The 13420-nt window shown below is 42.6% G+C and overlaps 1 protein-coding gene across 15 annotated transcripts in view; it reads left to right on the forward strand.

Moving 5' to 3' along the window:
* git1 (GIT ArfGAP 1) overlaps positions 1–13420 on the forward strand; it is a 154415-nt gene that overhangs the window by 43831 nt on the left and 97164 nt on the right. The window contains exon 1 of one of the 15 annotated variants that reach the window (XM_033046306.1): positions 10747–10905. The exons of the other annotated variants lie outside the window; for them this stretch is intronic. The gene's annotated coding sequence lies outside the window, so the exon portion shown is untranslated. Of the gene's footprint in view, positions 1–10746; positions 10906–13420 lie in introns of those variants that run through there. 15 annotated transcript variants of the gene reach the window in all.

Genomic DNA, 13420 nt, shown 5'->3' on the forward strand with positions numbered 1-13420 from the left:
GATAAAACTGCCATAAATTGACACTTTAAAGTCGAAATGTGTAGGAAGGAACTGCAGATGCTGGTCTGAAGAAGGGTCTCAAACCGAAACGTCACCCATTCCTTCTATCCAGAGATGCTGCCTGTCCCACTGAGTTACTCTAGCATTTTGTGTCTACCTTCACTTTAATGTCTAAAGTTGGTTTCAATAACCAGGCTAAAATGTTTGGTTTAGCTTAGAAAACCAGGTCCTCTAGCCAAACAAATCTACGATGACCATCAATCATCCGTTCCCACACGTTCTGTTTTTTCCCATTTATTTATCCGTCCCTACACACCGGAGACAATTTTACAGATGCCTAACCTACAAACCCGCACATCTTGGAGTCGTGGGAGGAAACCGTAGCATGGAGAGGAAATCCACAGGGAGAACATGCAAACTTCACACAGACGGGATCGAACTTGGGTCTCTGGCGTTGAGGCAGCAGCTCTACCCGCTGCGTTACAGTGCCATCCAAAGCCATGACTCTACCCTTGTTGGAATCCATGTGCACCGCGTTCCATTTAGGTTTGTTTTTATAATTTTGAGTTCAGTTAGGAATGTAAAGGTGACCTACTTGTCCTTGCAGCTAATACACTCTAGTCTTCTGCATCCTCTCCAGAGCTTTCACATCTTTCCTCTATTGGGGCAACCAAAACTGCACACAATACTCCAAGTATGGCCTAACCAAAGTTTTCTAAAGCTGCAACATGGCTGTTGTATTCAGGGATCTATTTTCTCATAAACTAGTACAAGTTGGCGATCAGTACATTGGGCAAAGGTTTTCTTGCTTCGGTTTTTTTTTGTCCAAGATTCCAGCATCTGCAGTCTCTCTCCCAAGATGTTCTTGTGATGTAATCTTTCACTTGTACAACAAGTACTTGGCTCAAGAGCTAGTCTTCAGTAATCTATTACTGGAGTACTTCTCTCATCTCTATGAGGCAGTCCAATATTAAAGGAATTTTGCACGGTTTGGGAAGGTGTCATTGAATCGGGTATTAGGAATAAATCACTTCTGCTTTGTCAAGTGCATATAAAAGATAAGACGGGATAATTTAAAAAAGCCTGGACCAATTTCTGCCCAGTATCAACATTTTATCCGTAAAAATTAGTTATTTCATTGCTTCATCTTTGTTCAAGAAAATGTATTCTTCACACTTGGATCATGACATTACACGTTGGTGCTGCATTCATCTTATTACGCGTGCATTGCCTAATCATTGTGTTCATCGCCAAGTCCGTGGACCATAAGGTCAAAGGGCCTGTCCCACTTACGCAATTTTTTCAGCGACTAGCCGGCACCCATCATAGTCGCGGCAGGTTGCCGAAAATTTTCAACATGTTGAAAATCTAGCGGCGACCAGAAAAAGGTACGACTCTTTGGGCGACTATTCACGACCATACAGGCGTCACCCGCGACCGCCACCAGTCTGAAGAAAGGTCTCGACCCGAAACGTCGCCTATTCCTTCTCTCCATAGATGCTGCCTCACCCGCTGAGTTTCTCCAGTATTTGTCTATCTTTGATTTTTCCAGCATTTGCAGTTCTTTCTTAAACAACTGTCCAATCACAGTGTTTCTTTCCCCTGACTTTGGGGATAATCATTGAGCTCTCCAGAACAAGAAGTTTACAAGATCCTCAGCTTGTCCTGTTGGCTGGGTTTAGCTGGCAAAGCACTGGATTGAATAGGAATACGAGGCCATTCCTCCTCCTGATCGCCCCGGTGACATCCTCAGTGCATGGGAATGCACAGTGGGTGTCTGCTGAATTCAAAATTGGCGCGTTTAGTTGGTTGTGGTGCTAGAAGGCAGCCATGCTCTGCAGCCATGCAACTAATGCTTCTTTGCCCCTTCCAGTACTCGCGCTAAATCCCTGCCTTACTGCTGTGTTTAGTTTAGAGATACAGTGCGGAAACAGGCCCTTCAGCCCACCGGGTCCACGCCGACCAGCGATCCCCACACATTAACACTATCCTAGGGAAAACGTTTACATTTACCAAACCAATTAACCTACACACCTGTACGTCTTTGGAGTGTGGGAGGAAACCGTAGACCCTGGAGAAAACCCACACAGGCCACGGAGAGAACATACAAACTCCATACAGACATCACCTGTAGTCGGGAACGAACCTGGGTCTCCGGCGCTGCATTCGCTGTAAGGCAGCAACTCTACCGCTGCGCCACCATAACCGCCGAGATTGACAGGAACAAAATAATTTGGAATAAAATATAATCAATTAAATGGAAGCAAGTGGAAATCTTGTACTTCCAGGTTCTTCCCTTCCACCCCCACAATCTCTGTCTCGCCAGAAGTTGAGACCATTTATTCCTCAGTTATGGAGTGATTAAAATTAGGCAATCATTTGTATTGGCTTCATTGTGTAATGCCTGAAGATGATTTTATACTGATTTTCAGTTTTACCTTTAAATAGGTTTGTTAACCTCGCCCAGGGTCATCTGATTGTGTTACCTTGAGTAGCTAAGAAATGTCAGGATAGCCCCAGTCATTACTTCTGTGTGAGCTTAATTGTTCAGCATTAAATATATCAACAAACCTGAGATTTGGCAATCTGCCCAGGTAGTTTGGGAACCTCCCCAAATTAAAGATTAAACTCTGGGATGCTGTGAGGGAGAAACTCAGAAGAAAAGTATCAGAAAGAGCAAGTGTTTAAGAAAGAACTGCAGATGCTGGAAAAACCGAAGGTAGACAAAAATGCTGGAGAAACTCCGCGGGTGAGGCAGCATCTATGGAGCGAAGGAATAGGCGACGTTTCGGGTCGAGGGTCTCGACCTGAAACATCACCTATTCCTTCGTTCCATAGATGCTGTCTCACCTGCTAAGTTTCTCCAGAAAGAGCAAGTTGTTTGATACATTTCTAGAGTACAGAACAGTCATAATTTAGCTGCGTCACTGTTCTCCAGTTGTCCTGAGGATTTACATGTTCAGCAATCAGTCGTGTAACTGGAGATAGACACAAAATGCTGGAGTAACTCAGCGGGAAAGGTAGCATCTCTGGAGCGAAGGAATAGGCGATGCTTCGGGTCGAGACCCTTCTTCTGACTGCTATGTAATTGGGATGGTTGGTGCTGGGTGCTTGGGCAGAAACCTTGCAAATATGGTTCAGTTGGCTTTCCCGTGACTTTCACATCTGAAGAAGGGTCTTGACCCCAAACGTCACCCATTCCGTCTCTCCAGTGATGCTGCCTGTCCCGCTGAGTTACTCCAACATTTTGTGTCTATCTTCAGAGTTGGCAGCCTTCAGCAGAACCTTTAATGTGTATTGTGGCTCACCAATGTGATGAATTAACGTCTGCATACTTTCCCAGTGGGGATGTGGTCACCACTAATTGCCAGTGCATGCTGGAGGATTGCTTGTTTCCTTCATGCTTTACAGAGGCACAAATTCCCAGTTATCAGTTACATGCTCTGCTTTTAACTGAAATAAGTTGAGTTGAATTAGTACATGTGGTGTTCTCGTACAAATGAGTGCTATGTCCACTAATTAGATTACAAATAAATAGACACAAAATGCTAGAATAGCTCAGCAAGACAGGCAGCATCTCTGGAGAGAAGGAATGGATGACGCTTCAAGTTGAGACCCAGTCTGAAGAAGGGTCTCGACCCAAAACGTCATCCATTCCTTTTCTCCAGAGATGCTGCCTGTCCCGCTGAGTTACTCCAGCATCTGGCATCTACGGTGTAAACCAGTATCTGCAGTTCCTTCCTACGCATATAAATATCCATTATTAATACTGTGTGCATGATTTTGATAAATCTTTATCCAAATGTGAATCCAGGTATCCCTCTAATAATGGGTGTTCTATTTGGGAACTTTCACTATAATGCAATAGACTATGTCCTTTTTATGATGCTTTCTTTGCGGTAGCAAGCTATTTGTGGGGTTGGCAAAAAGCAGCATTGAAATCACAGTCCAGCAGATGGCTATGTGACACAGCTGGACATTGTCAACATTGATCACTCGCCACTGACAGCGGTTTACATAGATCATTGAGTGCCTATCCAAGTACCCACGTAATTGACTGGTGATGCAATTTGGCTATTGGAAATAGACCCTTGGTTGCTGTAGCAGGAGGTTATCCTACAATGTGTATATCGTGTTATAAAGGTGGGATTAGGCAAAGGCTTGAGCTCTCATTAAGCTGGGAATAGTGCAGGGAATGTTGCCAGGTCTCGAAGGTCTGAAGGTTGGGCAGGCCAGGACTCAGCGGATCAGGGAGCATCTCTGAACAATGTGGATATGTGACATTTTGTGTCTGGAGCTGCCTTCAGATTGCTGGAACATCCTGACCTGAACTATCCATGTTCTCCAGAGATGCTTCCTGACCTGCTGAATTACTCCAGCATTTTGCACTTTTTTTTGTAAAGCAGCATCTGCAGTTTCTGGTGTCTTAACGGTGATTTAATCTTCTCTTTTAGAGACAACGTTTGTGGTGAATGTAAACCTGCGCCTTTCTTAACCTGCCATTCAGAGAATAGCTGTAAATGGATTTTAAAAGGCTAATCTTCCTGTGGTGTTGACCAGCGTTGATGCACTTTGCTGTGCATTGAATTATATCTTGCACACTTCATCAAACAAGATCATGGTGACCTTGGCGAGAGAGCCTTGATTGTCACCGGTAATTCATCTCAATCATACAGAGGGTGATAGTCGCCTGAAACGTACTGCCAGGGGCGGTGGAAGAAACTGATCCGATAGTGGTGTTTAAGAGGCTTTTAGACAGGTATCGATGCAGGAATGGAGAGATATGGATCAGATGCAGACAGATGAGGTTAGTTTAGATTGAAGGTAGGCAAAAGTGCTGGAGGAACTCAGCGGGTGAGACAGCATCTATGGAGAGAAGAAAGAGAAAAAATAAGCGATGTTTTGGGTTGAGACCCTTCTTCTGACTTGACGTGGTATTTGGCTCTGGCATGGTGGGCCAAAGGGCGTGTTCCTGTGCTGTTCTGTGTCCGATGATTCTCAACATCCAGCTTGTGTTTCGCCTCCTTTCACCGTTTGACTGTTGCAACCCATGGTCTTTCAACAATAGGAAATGTTTCAATGTACAAACTTTGTCTAGCTAAGCTTTTACCCTGGTTCTTGGTTTCTTGGTCCTCCAAAATATTCCAAATGGAATTTAAACTGGACCTGATGTCACCCCTGAGCATTAATACTGAAGGAAACTCAGGTTTTTAAGATCTCTAGGGTCCAAAGTTCAGCATTTGTCTACACGTTTCTGTCTGAAATATGTATTGAACTGATGTCAATGTGAATCCTCGCAGGCAAAGTGCTGGTCATAAGATTTTGGCCATGATTTTTAAATTACATGATATCTATCTTATTCTGTAGTATGGTTAATCACTGACCATCACCATGTCTGTATAACCCATTCTGTCACAGTATAATATTCCAGCTTTATGTGAGTGTACCTGTTTAAATGTCTGATCGGTGCCCATTTGAAGATTGATAACATGGAGGCTGGATTTATGATGTCTATTCAGAGTTTTTTTCAAATTTTGCATTATTGAAAGTCAATGGAATACATGAGCATTGTTAAATGTGGAGATTGAGATGAACTAGTTGTTAAACGGCTGCAGGAATAATATCAGCAACTTAAAGGGACTCCAGCTGGAATGAGGCAAGATAAAGCTTCCTTTCTACTGTATCCACCCATCACTTACCAGGCTTTGTCTTGCCCCACCTCTTTTCCCTTTTTCTCCCCTCTACTCCAATTAGTCCAAAGATAGGTCCCAACCTGAAAAGTTGTCTATCTATTCCCTCCACAGATGCTGCCTGACCCACTGAGTTGCACCAGCACTTAGTTTAGTTACAGTGCCCTCCATCAAAGATTGTTCCCGATGTTGGGGAAGTCCAGGACAAGGGGTCACAGTTTAAGGATAAAGGGGAAATCCTTTAGGACCGAGATGAGAAAAACATTTTTCACACAGAGAGTGGTGAATCTCTGGAACTCTCTGCCACAGAAGGTAGTTGAGGCCAGTTCATTGGCTATATTTAAGAGGGAGTTAGATGTGGCCCTTGTGGCTAAAGGGATCAGGGGGTATGTAGAGAAGGCAGGTACAGGATACTGAGTTGGATGATCAGCCATGATCATATTGAATGGCGGTGCAGGCTCGAAGGGCCGAATGGCCTACTCCTGCACCTATTTTCTATGTTTCTATAAAGTTTGGGACAAAGACCCATCATTTATTTATTTGCCTCTGTAATCCACGTTGGGGACTTGTAATAGAAAAAAATCACATGTGGTTAAAGTGCACATTGTCAGATTTTAATAAAGGCCATTTTTAGAAACATAGAAACATAGAAATTAGGTGCAGGAGTAGGCCATTCGGCCCTTCGAGCCTGCACCGCCATTCAATATGATCATGGCTGATCATCCAACTCGGTATCCCGTACCTGCCTTCTCTCCATACCCTCTGATCCCCTTAGCCACAAGGGCCACATCTAACTCCCTCTTAAATATAGCCAATGAACTGGCCTCGACTACCCTCTGTGGCAGGGAGTTCCAGAGATTCACCACTCTCTGTGTGAAAAAAGTTCTTCTCATCTCGGTTTTAAAGGATTTCCCCCTTATCCTTAAGCTGTGACCCCTTGTCCTGGACTTCCCCAACATCGGGAGCAATCTTCCTGCATCTAGCCTGTCCAACCCCTTAAGAATTTTGTAAGTTTCTATAAGATCCCCTCTCAATCTCCTAAATTCTAGAGAGTATAAACCAAGTCTATCCAGTCTTTCTTCATAAGACAGTCCTGACATCCCAGGAATCAGTCTGGTGAACCTTCTCTGCACTCCCTCTATGGCAATAATGTCCTTCCTCAGATTTGGAGACCAAAACTGTACGCAATACTCCAGGTGTGGTCTCACCAAGACCCTGTACAACTGCAGTAGAACCTCCCTGCTCCTATACTCAAATCCTTTTGCTATGAAAGCTAACATACCATTCGCTTTCTTCACTGCCTGCTGCACCTGCATGCCCACTTTCAATGACTGGTGTACCATGACACCCAGGTCTCGCTGCATCTCCCCTTTTCCTAGTCGGCCACCATTTAGATAATAGTCTGCTTTCCTGTTTTTGCCACCAAAATGGATAACCTCACATTTATCCACATTATACTGCATCTGCCAAACATTTGCCCACTCACCCAGCCTATCCAAGTCGCCTTGCAGTCTCCTAGCATCCTCCTCACAGCTAACACTGCCCCCCAGCTTAGTGTCATCCGCAAACTTGGAGATATTGCCTTCAATTCCCTCATCCAGATCATTAATATATATTATAAATAGCTGGGGTCCCAGCACTGAGCCTTGCGGTACCCCACTAGTCACTGCCTGCCATTGTGAAAAGGACCCGTTTACTCCTACTCTTTGCTTCCTGTTTGCCAGCCAGTTCTCTATCCGCATCAATACTGAACCCCCAATGCCGTGTGCTTTAAGTTTGTAAACTAATCTCTTATGTGGGACCTTGTCGAAAGCCTTCTGGAAGTCCAGATACACCACATCCACTGGTTCTCCCCTATCCACGCTACTAGTTACATCCTCAAAAAATTCTATAAGATTCGTCAGACATGATTTACCTTTTGTAAATCCATGCTGACTTTGTCCAATGATTTCACCACTTTCCAAATGTGCTGCTATCCCATCTTTAATAACTGACTCTAGCAGTTTCCCCACTACCGATGTTAGACTAACTGGTCTGTAATTCCCCTGTACATTTTAGTTTCACCATGTAGAAATGACAGCACACAAATAGTTGCCTGGGTTGGGAACTGGACTATGTACAGAGAATGTATTAAATTATCATTTAATCAATCCTTAACTAGAACTAGAAACCTTAACTGAGAGATTTCTATTCATATCCTTTTTCCAGTGGAGGCATGTTTATTGAAGAGTGTTTCTTGATGAAAAAAGATTCACCTACATGTAAGGTGCTGGTTGGAATGTAGCTGTGTCCGTGTCAATGCCCGCCAGGCGCATTTGTAATCTAATGTAAAAACTAAGTTATTTCCTCCCCTGTCATGAAACTAATGTGTGACTGACTTTCAACCAAATGTGATTTAAGTGCTAAGACAGAAATGCATGAAACTTGAATTGGTGTTGATTGTGTTCGTGCCCAAGGAAGTAAGATCCTCCTCTCTGAATTGTTACATAAAGCTTGATTTGGAAATTATCTGAAGGCTTGCAGAAAAAGAGTTGTATTTATTTTTCGTACAGATTTTCGAGTATGTAAATGCTAGTTTAGTTTATTGCCACGTGTACAGAGGTACAGTGAAAAGCTTTTGTTGTGCGCTAACGCATCAGTGGAAAGACAATACATGATTACAGTCGAGCCGTCTACATTGTACAGATACATGATAAGGGAATAACGTTTAGTAAAGGTTAAGCCAGTAATGTCTGATCAAAGATCGTCAAATAGCAGTTCAGGACTGCTCTCTGGTTGCAGTAGGATGGTTCAGTTGCCTAATTACGGGGTGGGAAGATTGCAACCTTCACGTGGTCTGCCCTGTTTCAACAAATGCAATCAACCTGGCGTGCACAATCAAATAAGATCAAATAGAACAAGTTGTCCTACAACTTTAGGACGTGCAGGCCATACGCAAGAAGAAGAAGCTGGGAAGAAACTGGTCCCTGGAGGTGTGCGTTTTCACACTTCTGTACCTTTTGCCCGATGGGAGAGGAGAGAAGAGGGAGTGGCCAAGGTGCGACTCGTTGATTATGCTGCTTTAGTCTACCTCCCTCCCCTTCATTTCCAATCTATTCTCTAACACAGTAAACCCTTTTAATGGACCCATTTTTACGATTTTGGTTGGTCTTTGCTGTAGCCTTTTTGACTGGAGCAGACAGAAGCTCTTCAGTGTGCCTAGGTACAAGTGACAATAATAAACCAAACTGAAATCCTATTATCCACCTTCTATAACGACTCATTTAATGCTCTCCTACCAACTTGTGCCAGAACCTAGTCATTTGTCACTGTGTTTAAATGTAATATTTACATTATTGTACTTGAATCCTTCCATTGCTGTTGTTGTAAGCTCTTCAGTGTCCTATAACTCACTGAACTGTTTCTTTGATTTCTGGCCTGCTGTGTAACCCTGATTTCCTTTGCCACTTCAGTGCCTGTTGTACCTTTTAGGTGTTGAAGCCCTCAGTCATGCATTCATTCCTTCACCAATGCTCTCAAACTAGAATTATTATAAATATTCACACATTTGGGGGCCTCTACTGCTTTAAAGACATTATTATGTATCTTTGAAGTCATAAATATTTGCATTGGTAAATTGATCCCCACATAACCAGTAGCTCAATGGCAATGCTTCTGTTCCGGCCCCGATTTTCATATGTTGAAGCCTCGTGTTATTTTGCTCATCAAAAATGTCGGGTTTTTTTGTGATGGAAAAGATTAACCATGGGAATTAAGGATCTATGCACTTGCAGAAAACCCCCTTGAGCTCTATATATGCATTACTTCTAGAAGTGTGAGCAAGTAGCTTTCCAGTTCACATCTTTTGATCACAGATGGGCGCGTTGTGGCCCAACTAAGCAGAGCAGAGCAGCAATCAGTTTCATGCCTGCTGAAGGTTCTTATCCACACTGTCAGTCCTGAGGACGGACACAGCCTTGTTTTAATGTTCTCAGGACAACCATTCCAGTATTGCGCTGAATAATTCTGTTAGATTATGTGGAGCGTGTTCTAAGATAGAGGCCACTCCTGTCATTGGGGAGTGGCTAAGCAATGTCAAAACTATCATCACCCCCCCCCTTGTATTTCAGCGTGAGGCTCCGCGGTCAGTGATGCGTGCGTGTCACAGAGAAACAGATGCAATCCCAAAGTACTGAATGAGAATCTTGCCAACGGATTTCGATGTTTAGTATCCGTGAATAATTAGCTTTAAAAATAAATTTCCTCGCTGTAAGTGCCAGCAAATGGATGCTTCCAGGAAAATGTGTAATAAAACGGAAGTGACTTGCGATTGCAAGCATCGTTAAAGCGTGCTTCTGTTCCCCGCCACCTTAAGGTTTTACCTCCCACTTGCCCTTATTGTGTATTAATAGAAACCGTGCTTGGTTTAGAGAAGAAGTGAATAAAAGATATGCAAAAAGCTACGATGATCAAGGAAAGGTGGAGCCCTCAATGGTTCATGATCAATGTAGGAAGGAACTGCAGATGCTGGTTTAAACCAAAGACAGACACACAATGTTGGAGTAACTCAGCGGGACAGGCAGCATCTCTGGAGAGAAGGAATGGGTGACGTTTCACGTCGAGACCCTTCAGTCTATGATCCATTGATAACCTTGATGTAATCCATCTGATGTTGTAAAAAATGAAAGGGATTTGGTTAATACTAGTAGACATCTGGTAACCAAAAGTCCACTTTACTTTGCAGGTAGTGAAAACAGCAGTTGGAAGGACAAATGAGAGTTTAAATGTATGATGTTGGCAGTTGCAGCACATAACATTACTCAATGTCAACAAGATATTCATTTTCCCTTGGTGAACAAAGATCTCCTTCATGGAACAGCTTTGTGTTTCAGCAAATGTATGTTAAGCAGGCTTCAATGCCATGAAGCCCATTTATTTTGAAAATTACACCCCAGGCACATTTTATATTTATAGCCTTTTACTGTCAATGAAATGCACTTTTGCAAGTGCACGTTTGTTAACAGAATTATATGGCAAACGGAACACTCTGAATGCTAATGTGAAATGATTGGCTCGGTGTATTTGGCATTTTACAATCAATAAACAAGAAGTTGAAAAAGTTGCAATTGAACTGCAGTGGATGAAATTTCAACATGGATTTGCTAAATTCCAACAGAAACCTGCGAGAACTATTAAACCGATGAAAGGAAAGGCACGGGCTAGTCGGGCACTGTCAGTGAGGATTGTAATAGGCATTTTATGTTGTACTAATGTGGTTGCATGTTTCAGGAAATCTCTTTGTAGTTTGCAGGTGTATAGGTTTCTCGGTAGACTTTTGATTAAAGTGGTCTCTTTAATTTATATGTATATAAAGTTGGTGGGTGGGTGATCAAATGGATTCTGCACTTTTACATAATGCCTTTTACACCCACCGGAATGTCCTTACAGCCTGTACGGGCAATAATTAAATTTTGTAGAAGATAGAAGCAAAATGCTGGAGTAACTCAGCCGGACAGGCAGCATCTCTGGTGAGAAGGAATGGATGACGTTTCAGCTTGAGACCCTTCTTCAGACTCGACCCGAAACATCACCCATTCCTTCTCTCCAGAGATGCTGCCAGTCACGCTGAGTTACTCCAGCATTTTGTGTGTATCTTCGATGTAAACCAGCATTAGTCTACATTTTGTGGTCCAATTCAACATTGCAATGTGGGATTAAAATAATATAATTGTACGTTGGGCGGTCACGGTGGCGCAGAAGTAGAGTTGTTGGCTTACAGCTAATGCAGCGCAGGAGACCCGGGTACGATCCCGACTAAGGGCGCTGTCTGTACGGAGTTGGCATGTTCTACCCGTCACCTGCGTTGGTTTTCTCTGAGATCTTCGGTTTCCTCCCCAACTCCAAAGACGTACTGGTTTGCAGGTTAAATGCCTTGGTAAATGTAAAAATTGTCCCTAGTGGGTGTAGGATAGTGTTAATGTGTGGGGATCGCTGGTCGGCGCGGACCCGGTGGGCCGAAGGGCCTGTTTCCACGCTGTATCTCTGAACTAAACTACAGATATGGCTAAGGGATGGAAAGCAGAAATGAATCTGGTTTAGAGTGATGAGCGATTGTTATTGATGTGACACAAGGATCTGCAATCTGTTTTCCATCTTTATATTTTAATAAAACTTTTAAAAGATGTGACAACAAGGAATGTTACTGATACATGATTGGGGGCAATGTAAACTGAAAATGTAACCTGGAGATTAATAGTGACAAGAATGGGCAGAGAGATGAAAACATATCGATGGGCACAATTCATTTCAAAACAAAATTGATGGAGGGATACTCTCTGATATTTTTAACTATGGAATGTCAGTTATTTAAAGGCATGCTTCTCTAAAAACGATATAGGATAATCTAATGTGTGAAAACGTTTTGGATTGGCTTTCAATTACGTGGTCATAAACCCAAATAATGATATGCTAGAGGAAGCAGTTTTAATCAAATCTCTGGAGATACAATGAACTGCAGATGCTGGGATCTTGAGTAAAACACTAAGTCTAGCACTTTGTGTTTTAATAAAATCTCCTGCTGTTTGGTTATGAACTGTTTCGGAGTGAGTATATTTTGATCCATAGGTATTATTTTTTAAAGGATGGTATTTGGTAAATAATCGAGAAGAAAGCAGAATAGGAAATGGACAAGGAAGCTTATGTGTTGAAAAAACAGGCCTGTTAAATTGATTGGCTTAATTGCTTATATTGCAAGTGAGCTACTTGGAACTAACTCCACCAGCTTGAGTGTAATGGCGTCAGTCATTTTTGTGCAGTAAATTCCACCTTCATGCATGGCATGGTGAGTAATTTTAATTAGTGAAATTTTCAATTGCTGCCTTTTCACAACAGTTTCGTCATAGAGACATTATCAACTAAATGATAAGTTGGTGAGGTTAATAAGGTGCTACTGCTTCCTCATGAAACTAAGCATGGTGTAATCAAAGCTGTTTGAAGCCATTATACCTACAATAAAAGAGGCAGTATAACTTAATGTCAGCTTCTTGCTTGCATTTTACAACAGGAAGTCTTTGTGACCATGGGCTACAAAGCTGACATGAGACTGACTGAGACCATTGAAGCTTTATTCCCTGGATTTTTGCAAAAGTTCTCCGTTACAAAACACTGAACGATGGACTGCCTTTGGTTGCTTCAACAACTTTGGGCTTTTTGCACTAGTAATGGGGTTATTAATTTATTAATAAACAGTCTGGCGAAGGATCTCGACCCGAGACATCACCCATTCCTTCCCTCCAGAGATGCTGCCAGTCTGCTGAGTTACTCCAGCATTTAGTGCCTATATTTTATTAATTGATTATTGTTTTAATTTTATCAATGAGTACTGTTTACAGGCCTGTTATGCGGCTGCAAGTAAGAATTTCATTGTTCCGTTGTCGGTACATTTGACAATTAAACACAAGGTAGACACAGAGTGCTGGAGTAACTGGAGAGAAGGAATGGGAGACGTTTCGTGTCGAGACCCTTCAGACTGATACTTTGACAATTAATAGCTTTTGACTCTTGATCTAAATTTCTGAATGTCCAAGAAGTGATAAACTACATCCAATACAAGAGGGAGTGAATGCTGTAGTGGGTCAGTGTATTTCTGTGGGATTGACGGGGCAATGCCTTTGTGCTGAGGCTAATATTCGTAACGTGTTCCCAAGCAGCAATTCCCTGAACTCTCACTGCTTGAGAATACTTCCAGTAAA

This window comes from Amblyraja radiata, chromosome 28 (assembly GCF_010909765.2).
Source record: "Amblyraja radiata isolate CabotCenter1 chromosome 28, sAmbRad1.1.pri, whole genome shotgun sequence".
Lineage (NCBI taxonomy): Eukaryota > Metazoa > Chordata > Chondrichthyes > Rajiformes > Rajidae > Amblyraja > Amblyraja radiata.